Source organism: Pygocentrus nattereri, chromosome 23 (assembly GCF_015220715.1).
Source record: "Pygocentrus nattereri isolate fPygNat1 chromosome 23, fPygNat1.pri, whole genome shotgun sequence".
In the NCBI taxonomy this organism is placed as follows: Eukaryota; Metazoa; Chordata; class Actinopteri; order Characiformes; family Serrasalmidae; genus Pygocentrus; species Pygocentrus nattereri.
This window is the reverse complement of record NC_051233.1, coordinates 19,303,346-19,317,808: the sequence shown is the minus strand read 5'-3', so window position 1 is coordinate 19,317,808 and position 14,463 is coordinate 19,303,346. Positions and strand designations below refer to the sequence as shown.

Here is a 14,463-nt window from a genome sequence, read left to right as displayed (position 1 = left end):
GGAACATTGCTGTGAGGATCTGACTTCATTTAGTCACAAAAGCATGAGTGAGGTCAGGTGTATGATTAGTACTGGATCTCAAATGCCACTCCAGCTCTTCACAAAGGTACCGGAAGGAGCTCCGTCACTCCAACAACCGCAGTAGCTGAATTCACAAATGAGAAAGGGTTATTATTGTATTACATATCAATGTTATTAGTGTGTCTGTGTTTAAGTTTAAACATAATCATAAGAGTTCTCTATTGCACATGCAATTACTCTAAACGCTCGCTGGTGCATGGTTTCCACTGGCAGTGTGTAACCGCAGTGTCCTCAAACACTGCATCAGCCTCAGAGAGGAGTGTGATTAATCTGTCACTGTCGCTAAGTGGAGCGACGCCGACAGTCATGCAGCAGCCATGCAAATTTCACATTTGGGCAAATTATACACGTCTTGCTCATTCTTCCCCCTTCTCTGACTTTGTCTTTTCTCCGTCCTTCCCTCCCTCTGCATTCATTTCTTAATCATGTCCCTTTAGTCTTTCTTTCAAACAACTTTGGCTTCAAAGCTCAAGGCAGTCTCCAGGCTTAAAGTGCCATTGACAGTTCTTTAACATGCCATATTTTTATGATAAGAAACGCTATTTGTACTAGGAAATGTTTTTTTTAAGCTGTGTGATTCAGTCATGCTTTCTTTTTCCCTTCAACTAACTGTAATTTCCCCTCCATCCCTTTCCTTGTTATTTTTTCCCATCCCCTCCAAAAAGTCAGTCTGTGATTCATCAGAACAATGCTGTTGTGTTGCAACTCCCAAAAGGATACATTTATTTTTCCACACTTCAACTCAGCCGACTTGTGCCTTCATCTTCACCAGAGTAGAAATTAAAAGGCAGAGAACATCCATTAAAGGTGTAATCAGCATGTTCCAAAAAAACTGCAAATAAATCATGTGATGCTACGCTATATACACTATATTTCCAAATGTATTCCCTCACCCATCCAAATCATTGAATTCAGGTCTTCCAATCACTTCCATGGCCACATGTGTATAAAACCAAGCAAACAGGCATGCAGACTGCTTATACAAACATTTGTGAAAGAATGGGTCGCTTTCAGGAGCTCAGTGAATTCCAGCATGGTACCATGATAGGATGCCATCTGTGCAAGTCCAGTTGTGAAATTTCCTCATTACTAAATATTCCACAGTAAATTGTCAGTGGTATTATAACAAAGTGGAAGTGATTGGGAATGACAGCAACTCAGCCACAAAGTAGTAGGACTTGTAAAAAGATTACAAAGGGTTAGCGGATGCTGAGGCACATACTGTGCTGAGGTCACCAACATTATGCAGTGTCAATCGCTACAGACCTCCAATCTTCATGTGGCCTTCAGATCAGAACAATGCATAGAGAGCTTCATGGAATGAGTTTCCAAGGCAAAGCTGCATCCAATCCTTACATCACCATGCGTGATGCAAAGCGTCAAAAGCAGTGGTGTAAAGCGCCGCCATTGGACTCTACAGCAGTGGAGACGTGTTCTCTGGAGTGACAATTCACACTTCTCCATCTGGCAATCCGATGGATGAGTCTGGGTTTGGCAGTTGTCAGGAGAACGGTACTTGTCTGACTGCATTGTGTCAAGTGTAAAGTTTGGTGGAGGGGGGATTATGGTATTCAATGTTGGTTTTCTGCCTTGCCGCTTGCTTGCAGAGATTTCTCCAGATTCTCTGAATCTTTTGATTATGGATTGTAGATGATGAAATCCCTACATTCGTTGCAATTGCACATTGAGAACGTTCTTAAACTGCTGGACTATTTGCTCACGCCGTTGTTCACAAAGTGGTGAACCTCACCCCATCCTTGCTTGTGAATGACTGAGCCTTTCAGGGATGCTCCCTTTATACCCAGTCATGACACTCACCTGTTTCCAATTAACCTGTTCACCTGTGGAATGTTCCAAACAGGTGTTTTTTGTGCATTCCTCAACTTTCCCAGTCTTTTGTTGCCCCTGTCCCAACTTCTTTGGAACGTGTCGCAGGCATCAAATTCAAAATGAGTGAATATTTGCAAAAAACAATAAGGTTTATCTGTTTGAGCATTAAATATCTTGTCTTTGTAGTGTATTTAATTGAATGTAGGTTGAAAAGGTTGATTTGCAAATCACCGTATTCTGTTTTTATTTATGTTTTACACAACGTCCCAACTTCATTGGAATTGGGGCTGTAGATCAAAAGCCTTTGACACTATTAATCATGACATCTTATTTCTCTGATCTGGGTAGACCAGTAGAATTTATCTTAAATTTCATGTTGAACAAATTATCATGAAGCTAAAGCTAAAGTGGTTTTTATTTGATTATTTAAGGAACAGCTCTTACTTTAGAGGCAAGAAAACAACTAGTTGAAGCTAATTGCCTCATTATCCCCAAAACCTGCTGCTTGCTGTGTTAATTTGTCTCTGGTTTTATTCTTGGTGGATTTCACATAATTGTTAGCTATGTTTCCAAATGTGTTTCATTAGTTCTTCTGTTTCTGTTGTTTTTTTCTTTCTTTTTTTCATCTGTTTCTTGAAGACTGGTTAGTGGATTTGCCTGCATTTTGTCCATCTGGTGACCCTAACCTCATGAAATAAATTCTGTGAAACTTCTAATCAACATAACATCATCACTTTTTTAAAATAACAAACATAATGTATTTTTTGTTAACTGAGCCTTCTAGTGAAAGACCATATATTAACCATTCCACCCTTTTCTGGGTTATTTTTTGGTTATTTTGTTTTCTACAATATATTATAGAATCTTTTACATTAGAAAAGCCAAGTTATGCTTTGTATACATTTTAGTGACCTCTTTGCTTTAAATACAGAATATCAAACAATGCCATCCCATGCTTATATGATTTTTTTTAATGACCCATGTACTGTTTTTCATTGGAAGGGCTCAATTAGTTAATTAGTTAAAGAAAATGGTTCTATGAAGAACCATGAACACTCAAAGAATCACCTTTTGGTGCTATATAGAACCTTTTCAAAAAGATTCTATATAGAACCATTTACAGCACATTCTTAAGAACCCTTTTCATGATGCAAAGAAGATACTTTGAGTGTTCATGGTCCTTTATAGAACCAATTCCTTTTCAAGAACCCTTGAAGATCCATCTTTTTTAAGAGTGAGAAAGTTTTTTATAAAAAATTTAATTATATATAATATCGCTAACTAGTTAGTTTTGTTCCCAAAAAAAAACCCTGTTAATGCTCCTGAATGAAGAGCTGTTTGGGAGCTGAAAGAGCTGGCTCTTATTTGTGAGCTGAACAAACTGATCTGACTCACTGAGAAGAGCCAGAATGCCCATCACTGTTATGTTCCCTGGGCTCTTTATTTGCTCAATTAAATGTCTAAGAGACAGCTGTATGTTTCCAGGGCCCTGTGTTCCCTAAGTAAATTTTTCTTGGAAACAACTTTAGGTTCCCAGGGCTCCACATTTCAGCTTCATTTTTTTCTCAATAATATGTCTCCAATGTAGAAACCAAATTAACTTAATGCCTCCATGTTATTTCTTTTACATATTTTGACATAATATATGAAATTGGGTTTTTGGACATGCTGCTTTCAAATAGATTCCCTTAGTAAAGCATTCAGTTGGACATTTCAGTGAATAAGAGCAAGAACTTTAATGGTAGTTAGGATTTTAATATTTTTTACACATACTTTTATTTTAACTTCACAACATTAGCAACATAGCAAAAAACTTTCTAGCCAGCATTAGCTAGGCCCTTAGGAGTTAAATAGGAGCTAAAGTATACCATGCTTGTTTACAAACAGATTCAAAAGCATGTACGTAAAGAACTTTTCAGACAGGGATGAGTAGGTGGGGTAAAGCCAAATTACCACAGGACATCTGTATGTCTATGTTTATGACCACCGCATGGGATAAAAAAGTGTAACTTTTAGTGTAACTTTTAGTGTAACTGAGGTGTGACAGTGTGATAGAAATAGGAGTCACTTTTCTATTTACTGCCTTTACTCCAGAAAAGAGTAGCAAATGTTACAACACTCCTTTTTTATTATTTTATTTACCATAACCACCTGTCTTGCTGTCTTAAGCGAATATACAATATCATGAGTGTTATCATTAGCATGAAATTTCACAGCCAACTGCCAACTAAACCACATAAAACAAACCCTTGCTTCTGTGATTTTTATATGTTCTAATGTTCCAAGTTCAAGAACATTAGCTCAAGAACAGTGCATAGAGAGCTTTATGGAATGAGCTTCCAACGCAACCAAGCCTTACATCACCAAGCGCAATGCAAAGGGTCGAATGCAGTGGTGTAAAGCGTCGCCACTGGACTCTAGAGCAGTGGAGATGTGTTCTCTGGAGTGACGAATCAGTGCCAAGCATAAACTTTGGTGGAGGGGGCATTATGGTGTGAGGATGTTTTTCAGGAGCTGGGCTTAGCCCCTTAGATCCAGTGAAAGGAACTCTTAATGCTTCAGCAGACCGAGATATTTTGGACAATTTCATGCTTCTAACTTTGTGGTAACAGTTTGGGGATGGCCCCTTCCTGTTCCAACATGACTGTGTACCAGTGCACAAAACAAGGTCCATAAAGACATGGATGGCCTGCACAGTTTCCTGACCTCTACCCGATAGAACACCTTTGGGATGAATTAGAGCGAAGACTGTGAGCCAAGCCTTCTCATCCAAAATCTGTGTCTGACCTCACAAATGCGCTTCTCAGACAATGGTCAAAAATTCCCATAAACACACTCCTAAACCTTGTGGAAAGCCTTCCCAGAAGAGCTGAAGCTGTTATAGCTGCAAAGGGTGAGCCGACATCAGCCGACTGTAGTCCATCTGTTTCTCTGCATACTTTGTAAGTCCTTTTTACCCTGTTCTTCAGTGGTCAGGACCCCATGGACCCTCACAAAGCAGGTACTGTTTGGGTGGTGGATCATTCTCAGCACTGCAGTAACACTGACATGGTGGTTGTGTGTTAGTGTGTGTTGTGCTGTTCTGAGTGGATCAGACACAGCAGTGCTGCTGGAGTTTTAAACACCTCAATGTCACTGCTGGACTGAGAATAGTCCACCAACCAAAAATATCCAGCCAACAGCATCCAGTGGGCAGCATCCTGTGACCACCAATGAAGGACTAGAGGATGATTAGCTCATATTGTACAGCAAGAGATGAGCTGTCGTCTCTGACTTTACATGTACAGGGTGGACCAAAATGCAGGTGCATCTAAGTGGCCAGTGAGTGAACACAGCATTTAAAAACTCCAGCAGCACTGCTGTGCCTCATTCACTCGCACCAGCACAATACACACTAACACACTACCAACACTAACACCACATCAGTGTTACTGTATTGCTGAGAATGATCCACCTCCCAACACTGTGGGGGTCCCGACCATTGAAGAACAGGGTTAAAAAGAAAGTATGCAGAGAAACACATGGACGATAGTCTGTAATTGTAGAACTACAAACTGCACCTATAGGGTAAATTGAGCTGACAGAACGAACAGAGTGTGCTTACTGAAGTGGATGGTTGGTGTGTATATTGTTATTATTGTGAACTGAGTTGCTTTATGTTTTAGAGCTGTTCCTCTGCGTCAGCAGCAAAGTACGTTTAAAATTTGTTGGAAACACTGTATACTGTGCTTTAGTGTTCTTGCATGGTCTCCTGTGTTTCAGTAGCATGCTGTGCTAGGGCGTTTTAATGAGCCTGTGGTTTTTATGCAGTGCAGTTCCGTGAAAGTCTGATGGCTTTATTCATAGCAGTGTGTTCTAGCTTTCAAATGTGTTTGTGCCAATCTGCTAGTCTTAAAGCTTTTTTTTGACTGAGACACTGTGTCGGCTTTAGCTAAAATGGCTGCACTGATGCAAGCTTCAGTCCTTTGCCGACTCCCCTTTAGTATTCAGTCTTGCATTGATTGTTCACAAAGGTAGCTCTCTTGTTTTCGGTTCTGTCAAATGATGGGTTGAATCCTCAGCGTTTGTAGCACATGCATGTGCAGGGCTGCAAACTGAGAGATTTAGACATGAGGGTGTTGCCTTTCAAGCTGCAGGTCTGTCCTAGGCTAGGTGGATACTTAGCATGTCTGAATATTTCATTTGTATTCAATCCATCATTTTCGCTTAGATAAAAAAAAAGATGGCAGGGTTTTTAAATCCAAATTGAACAACCTCTATCTCTTTTTCTCCCTCCATCTCTCCCTCTCTCTCTCTCTCCCTTCTCTCTCCTCCGTTATACTCCATATCTGAACGTGCTCTGAATAAGAAACAAGGCAGCTGATTGAGTCGCAATTTCTCTCTGCCGCTCTCATGCAAGCCCTTCTGTTTCATCATGCCTTTTTTCCCAACCTCGGTCTTTTTTTTTCCTTCACTGTCTGTCTTCCCTCTTTCACACACACACACACACACACACACACACACACACACACACACACACACACACACACACACACACACACACACACACACACATACACACACACACACACACACACACACAAACACTGTCTCTCCCCAGCATTTCATAATCTAGCTCTTCTTCCTGTCCATAAACCCCCTTTCATCTCCTCCTCCTCCCAATTCGTTTGCCTTTGATTCCTTCATTTCATCTGTCTTTTTCTTTGCTGCCTCTCCCTTCTTTTCTGCAACCCATTCTGCTTGAGAGAGCCACATCAGCCGCTCTCCTTTTCTCATCCCCCTTTTTTCTCCCTCTTTTTCTTTCTTTCTTTCTCTCCCTCATCTTCCACGCCTCTCCTTTAATCCTTTTCTTTTTCTGTCCTTTTCTCTTTCAGCTGATGAAAACCTTCACCCGCACCAAAAAAAAAAAAAAAACAACAATCTGCCAATGTCCCTGTTCCCACTGGCCAAACAAACAGCAGTAATCGGATTGCAAGACACTGGGTCTCATTCTGCATCACCCTGGAACATGCGCACCTCTGTCCTATTCTTTTTCATGCTATTCAATCACATCATGTTGTAATGAACAACTACGGACAGCTGCCCGCTTGGATGCAGAGTTGATCCTGCATTACAAATGAAATGTTAGATGCCTCACACTCAACTCTATGGTCATGTAGATGGACTGCTCACTGTGTAATCCTTTATACTGACTTGCACCTAAATCGTACATGCATTCTGATTGATTTTGATATTCAATTATCATGGATATCCACATCGATACACAACGATAACTGCAGGAAAGGAAAACAACAAAAAAACTAAGAAAAAATGTCTGAATACAGTATTGCATATACCTAAGCTTACCTTTTAGATGACTGTACTGCTGTTGCACAAACAATACAGCAAGATACTTTTTCTTTGAACATTGCCAGGGGAAATTAGTAGGTTTTTGTGTTGGATGAGTAATGGAGGATACCTCTTCAGGTGAGCTAACAGGGCTAACAAGAGTCAGATTGGATGCTGATGAGGACTCGCTGTCTTCTACATAATGTATTTCCTCCTCAGTGGATTAGGTGCTGACATGTTATTTATTAGAAAAATATGTATTCACTGGCCTGGTTTCTAGCCTTTGCTAACATCAGCTAGAGAAGCTAGCCTAGCTACTGATCTCAGCCTTCTCAACTACATCATAAACAGCACATCCTTGGAGCTGTGTAACATAGGGTGACGAGATTTCTGAAATGAAAACCATGGATATTTTTAGTTCAGCAGTCAAGATCCAATGTTCTTTTCAATGAAAAAAGGGGGGCACTGTGAGTTTCATTTATTTTGACCATAGCAACTGGTGTACTGTGAATAATGCTGACTGATAAAATTGGGTACTCAACTAAACCATGTCAGAAAATTATACAGTAGCCCACCATCCAAAGCTATGGTAAACTATGGAACACTTGATAAAGAAAATAATCAGCATGAGTGGGAATAAATCACAATACTCCTATAAAGGATTAAATGTGTTGCTTCACTCCCATACAATGGGTCTCAAAAGTCTAGCAGCTTAGGAAGGGATACATTTACCACAAAAGATTCAGAGGTTGTGTGAGCCCATAATTCATATTCATATTAAATATTTTGGCAGTAAAAATAGACCAGAGGCTACAGCCCAATAGCCAAACCCTAAACACACCCCTGTGCTAGCTCCAGTTCTGCAAAGACAGGGTTGGCTGCTATCAAGATATGCTGTATGTCATATATGGATGGCTTATGGTATGGTAGCTTATGGTATGCCTGTTTTTATTTTATAGGACATATTCAGGCAACCAAAAGCATCATGTTTTACTGAACAGCAAATCCACTTGTGGGCCCTGGCATGAAATAAATGGCAACGCTTATTATAAAAGAAAGAAAATATTCTGAACTTTGATAAACTTTGTATAACAAAATTTATTCAAATTTTATCCCAAGTAATCTTGGACCATCTGTATCGCTCTGACTGTCATGAAACAAAATGCAAAGGGCAGCTGGTGCTTTCAGATGCTGTACAAAATAAAACAAGCCACAAAAAAGTCATTATATACACTAATGATATACAGAATGTGCTTATACTATGACTACGTCCCAACTGTTTAATAAACCCCAATACTTAGTTGAATATGAGTTATTGTATTAGAGTTTAGGGATACAGTACACAGGCTATTACATAGTGCTAAATATCATGTTGATCACTAATATTCTATCTGAACTCAGTCTTTTACTTTTGTGTGCAATCACTCTAAACCCTCTGCATTCACTACTGTGTATCAAACACTTTCATGCCAATCAACAACTGCAGCTGACAGTTAGTGACTCACTCGATCATTGTAATTATTTGATAAGATGCTTCAGGGATATTGGCTGAAACAAAGCCTGGGAGTTAAAAAGACTCTTCCCTGTTTTATTTGCCAATTATTGTCTGGTCAGAAGAATCTTCCACTTAATGATGCTCTGTCATTCTTATCACTCACTTGTGCTAATTTGTGAACATTTACTCCTTCCAACCAGTTAATAAGCACTGCAGTCAATCCACAGTATGTTTAAGACCATGTGAAACATGCACACTTGAAAATCAAATGGGCACAAAAAACACTGCCTCTGGCAGTTTGGATAGAACATTAGATCCATTGATGGATCAAGGTAAGCCAGACTCACACATACACACATAAAATTGAGGGCATTTACCTTTGACACAAGTAGAGATGTAAGGCCTTCAAGGACAATCCTGGAGCAGACCAAGGGATGCTGCAGTCCACTTCACTGAAATAAGAGATCACTATCCAAGCTGTAGATAGTTTTCCTCCACATTTGGGGTTCTGTAGTCATTAGTTTTCCCAGGGTCTGAAGGAGTTTTCAGGGTGTTTGGGTGTTTTTATTCCAAAAGAACACTAGACTGAAGTTCAGGAGAATGAGATGTCATCAGGAAGTGGCAAACCAAGCAAAGACGATATAGGATTACGAAGGTCCGATTCATTTTATCAACATAATCCATCTGCAAGCTGCTTCTGTGAAAAAACAATATGATTTTAGAGTCATCTGTATTTGTTCTTACGGGAACAACAAAAGGCCAGTTCCCACGTGACGTCCACAACGCTGCTGACTCCAAGTCAAGCCTCTCCAATATCACCTTTGATCTGATGGCAGCCGCTGCTTTCTCATTCAGCATTCAGCATAGCCTTAACATTCAAAACCCCACAGACAGATGAATTGTGTTATTTGTAATCATGTTGCATCAAAAATGCAGTGCACTTCCTTCAAGCCTTTCCCCTCACCGCCTGCAACAACTTCCTACCATCCCTGGTGTGTTGTAGCTTTTCCTTACGATGCCGTTTGTTCTAGTTTTGTAGAGAAAAAAGACTGCTCTTGGACATCCCCGGTAATTCAATTGAAGTCCCCTGTGTTTGCCAGCGATGGTTTGAGAGAAGAAGAGACCATTGATCTTTGTTTAGTCCAGAAAAGCCTTGTTCTGCAGAGAAAAGAAATGGAGGTATTTATTAGAGTTAACATCATATTAGCTAATGTGACATCAAGTGCTTATAACAGTCATTGCTGAGAAGAAACAGTGGCACTGGGCCTCTTGATGTGTGAATACCTTTGATTAGGCTTATACAGAAAAAAACCTCAAGTGGTCCTGGGTGGACCCTCGGTGGACCCTTAGAATTACACAGAATGTTCCAGTATCTTACCTATGCAGACTTTTTGTCTACACTTTTAAAAATAACCTTCAAGTAAATTCAAATGTCTCCTAATTTCAATCTACACAATAGATGTAAAAACAAAGCACATAGCTAGGCAATCTAAGCGTGCTGACATTAAATGAGGCGCTGTCATGCCACCTTTGACATAAGTCAGCTTAAGTGAAATTTCTGCCCTGGTAGATCTGTTCATGTTATTTCAAGAAGCAAGTAGGCGCAGCCTCATAGCATCACTCACTACACAGTTCCAAACTGTATCTGGAAGCAATACCAGCACAAGAACTGTGTGCCAGAAGCTTCAGGAAATGGGTTTCCATGGCCAAGCAGCTGAAGGTCAGTATGTGCATTGCCAAGCATCAGCTGGAGTGGTGTAAAGCACACTGCCACTGCACTCTGGAGCAGTGAAAACATTCTCTGAAGTGATACATCATACTTCACTATCTAGTAGTCTGATCTAGCAGACAAATCTGGGGTTGACCAATACCAGGAGAATGCCACCTACTAGAACACTGCCAACAGTAACGTTTGGTAGAGGAGGGATAATGGTCTGGGGCTGTTTTTCAGGGTTTAGTTCCTGTGAAGGGTAATGTTAATTGTACAGGATACAAACACATTTTTGACAATTATATACTTCCAACTTTGTGGCAGCAGCTTGAGGAAGGCTCTTTCCTGTTCAAGAAAGACTGTGCCCCTGTGTGCAAAGCAAGCTCCATAAAAACATGACGAGTTTGGTGTAGAGGAACTCACGTGGCCTGCACAAAGCCCTGACCTCAACCCTACTGAACACCTCTGGGAACAGCTGGAATGTCGATTGCGTGCCAGGCCTTCTCGTCCATTTCATGCCTGACCTCACTGTTTTTTGATTAAATTGGCACAAACCGCCACATAAACACTCCAAAATCTTTCTTCTTAGAAGAATAGAGTCTGTTATTGTAGCAAAGGGGGTTTAGGGTATCTAAAACTTTGAAAAATCATATAAAATGACAAATAATTTAATAATTTCACATGGAATCATCGCAGATCACTTCTGTTATTAATGTACAGGGGTCATTCATTAAATTATACCAGTATTCCAGTATACACTCTTTGAGGAAAAGAAAATAGAGCCTTTGTAAACATTGCACTTGTGGCCAAAAGTAAGAACTTCTATGTCATATTTGCACTACACACATGACTTATTCAAGGATGCAGTGACAGAATGGTGCATAACAGCAGAGAAGCAGTGCGTCAAACTTTGAATGTCAATATCTGCTTCTATCAGTTATAAATGAGATCAGGGAAGATGGATTATCTTTTTTTTTATTAAGTTCTAGAGTGTTCAATTGACTTTTTGTACATCCAACTTTTCAATGACTATTGATAGTCTTTGACTTTCGTTCATAGTGGTTCACATTGAACAGATGTGGATATGAAACTTTTATGTTTAAATAATGAAACATAATTATTTGTTACACCTGAGTTCCAGCAGTGTACAGAGACCCGTCAGAAACCATTTACTCCAGTCAAAAACATTCAACAGTTTAATGATAAAAAAAATGTTTGTATACTGACGTATTTCATGCAAATCATAGCAAGTCTGTACAAGCCTGTTTACACCTTGCCTTAACATGTTTTCTGTCAGCATTGTGGATGCACCACAGCCAGATTACATTTACACTTATCACAAAAATGCACTCTGTGTGACCAGATGAGATATGATTTTACTTTCCCAGCATAAAAAGCATGTCAACACATATGTTTTATCCGTTTAACTTTTGTTTAGTTTTTTCACTGTGATGACACAAATCGACAAGCTTAACTTGTACACTTTCATCGGCCTAGAGTCCAAGAAGGCTCTTGGTTTGGGGCTTGTCAAGTATGGAAAGTTCAGAGAGGCTGGATCTAAGTGCGAGCAGACTTTAATAACAAAAACAAACAATCAAAATACAAAATAACTAACTAAAGGGCTTAAACAAAGAAACACACAGAGTGAGCGAAACATGAGGCAGGGAAAGAACAACTACATCAGGATGAGTGACAAGTGACTAATAGACCAGACAAACACTGACTGAAGCAAAGGGCTAGATAAAGGTTACAACAAATGGGGAACACCTGGGAAAGGAAGGAGACAGAGACTACAGACAGGTACATACTAATGGGGAAGGTGGGGAAGGGGTGGAGCACAAGAACCAAAAACAACAACACAAGCACATGGCAGAAAACACATGTCTACAACACAGGGCAAGAAACAGACATAGGAACAAGGGGGAACTAGGGACCCCACCCCCCACCCCCCATGACCCATATGGATAAGTGGAATACAAAATGTGTGTGTGTGTGTTGGTCTTTTTTTCTTTTTCTTTTTTTTATAAAGACAATTAAATTGTATTTATATACAAGCCTATAACGGCCGCATTGGCTGATTAGCGCTTTCTTACTTTGAAGATGTCGATACTTATTTCCCAACTGATGAGAGACACAGCTCAAGTTCAAATAAACATTTCTAAATGTCAGTTTAAATAATTGTGATCTGCTCGTCTTACTGCAATCATGATAACTACGACAGGTCTAATCAGCACTCAGGTAAGCCCTGTTTATAAATAGTCCTTTGGTATAGATGGTAAAAGGCCGAACATGCTGTGTCAATGATTACAAATTTAAAACAAGAACAAGACAAGAACCATTTACATTCAATTTGTTGCAGTGTAAACATGCATGAATTATGAATTATAATGAATAATGAATTATAATAATATTATAATAATGAATTATAATGATTAGCTTTAATATTTGTGATTACAGCTGAAAAATGAATCATTTCAAATGAAAATAGCATTTTGAAAGAGTGCAATTTTTTGAATCACCACAGTTATGATTTTAATTAAATTTGACATTATTCACAGTTATCTTGAGTTTTAACTTGAGAAAATTTAAATAATTTAATGGTAACAGAGCCTCAAGCCCAAAAAAGAAAACAATCAAATTTAAATTGCAAACACAATATTATTATTATGTCATTACAATCGCAATTTGATATTGTCCACAAATCTTTCAGTCCTAGTTGCGATCAGTTGGAATAACTGTGTTTAGGTCAAACACATGCTAAACAGGTGATTATGTAATAACCATGACAGGCCTAATCACCACTTCAAAGTAATGTCCTTTACAAAAAATCCTTAAGTATAGACGGCAAAAATATATGTTAGTCAGACGAGTAAGTGGCCGATAAAGACCACCAGACCAGTGCTGCACTGAGCAGCCTGTTTATGTTTGTGCGTATGCATGAGGCAATGAGGTAACGGTGAGTGTGTGAAGGAGATTTGGGACAAATAAATTACTGCCTGTGCTGACAGTACCAAAGCAACTAAACAGCAGGTCGAGCTGTCCTCTGATTCACACAAACACACATATACATAATCTCTTCAAAGGTTAATGAGCCTAAAACTCAGGATATTACCTACAATTTGTCATGCCCATTGTGTGCTACTGCATAGCTTATGTAGCTTAGCAGCTAAAACACTATGCTGGCAAAACACATCAAGTGTAGTGCCAAATTCAATCAGTGTTAATAAAACCAAACAAGATCAATAAAGTCAATATATATCAGCAAAAGAGTGCAAGGCCACTTACATAATGGGAAACTGAAAGGCCCATTAAGGAAAACTGGGAAATCAATTCTTTAAGAGGAAAGCTAGGGGTGGCAGTCAATAGGGGATACAATACAGAACTATCATATTTAAGTCATGATAAGTTCTATTTCAATTTTCATAGATTTATTATATGTAGAATACGTAAGTAGTTTTGTAATATGACAGTTATTTTAACTGCAAATGATTAAATATGCCTAAGAAAAGTTTCTGTGATTTATATAATAAAGTTTACACTCACATTAATGAATCAAAAGTTGACAAAGTAATGTAACATTAGGAGTCTAGTCCATGGACTTTTGTCAGCAGTATTTGCTTCCTGAATATAAAATCAAATTACCTAGAATTTGATTTGAATGTGTGGGGTAATGATGCTATCCCTTACATTATCCAAACAATAGAAGGCTTAAAGCCTTGCTCTTAAAAGAAAAAGACATTTTCAGGACTGGAACATTTGACAGGGGAGAGACGAACACGGAGAGACAGTTAAATACGAATCTAACAATATCCCAGGGATAGACAGAATTAATAATCCACAAACCAGTTCCAAGTCTAAACACGGAAAAAGCCAAAAACCGCCAGCAAAAGTACAAAAGGGTGAAACTAAAGACGAAGTCAGTAAAAATAAGAAAAGAATGTTCTTATGGTTGAGAGGCAATACCTCGCACCGAACCCTACTGTGGACCAGTCTTAAATAGTGCCAAAGTAGGTCAACC

General features: G+C 39.2%; 1 protein-coding gene across 1 annotated transcript in view; it reads right to left on the bottom strand.

Moving 5' to 3' along the window:
* The window catches only part of flrt1a (fibronectin leucine rich transmembrane protein 1a), an 85,916-nt gene that overhangs the window by 23,395 nt on the left and 48,058 nt on the right, over positions 1-14,463 (bottom strand). Inside the window, exon 2 of the mRNA XM_017698249.2 lies at positions 9,112-9,892. The gene's annotated coding sequence lies outside the window, so the exon portion shown is untranslated. The remainder of the gene's footprint in view (positions 1-9,111; positions 9,893-14,463) is intronic.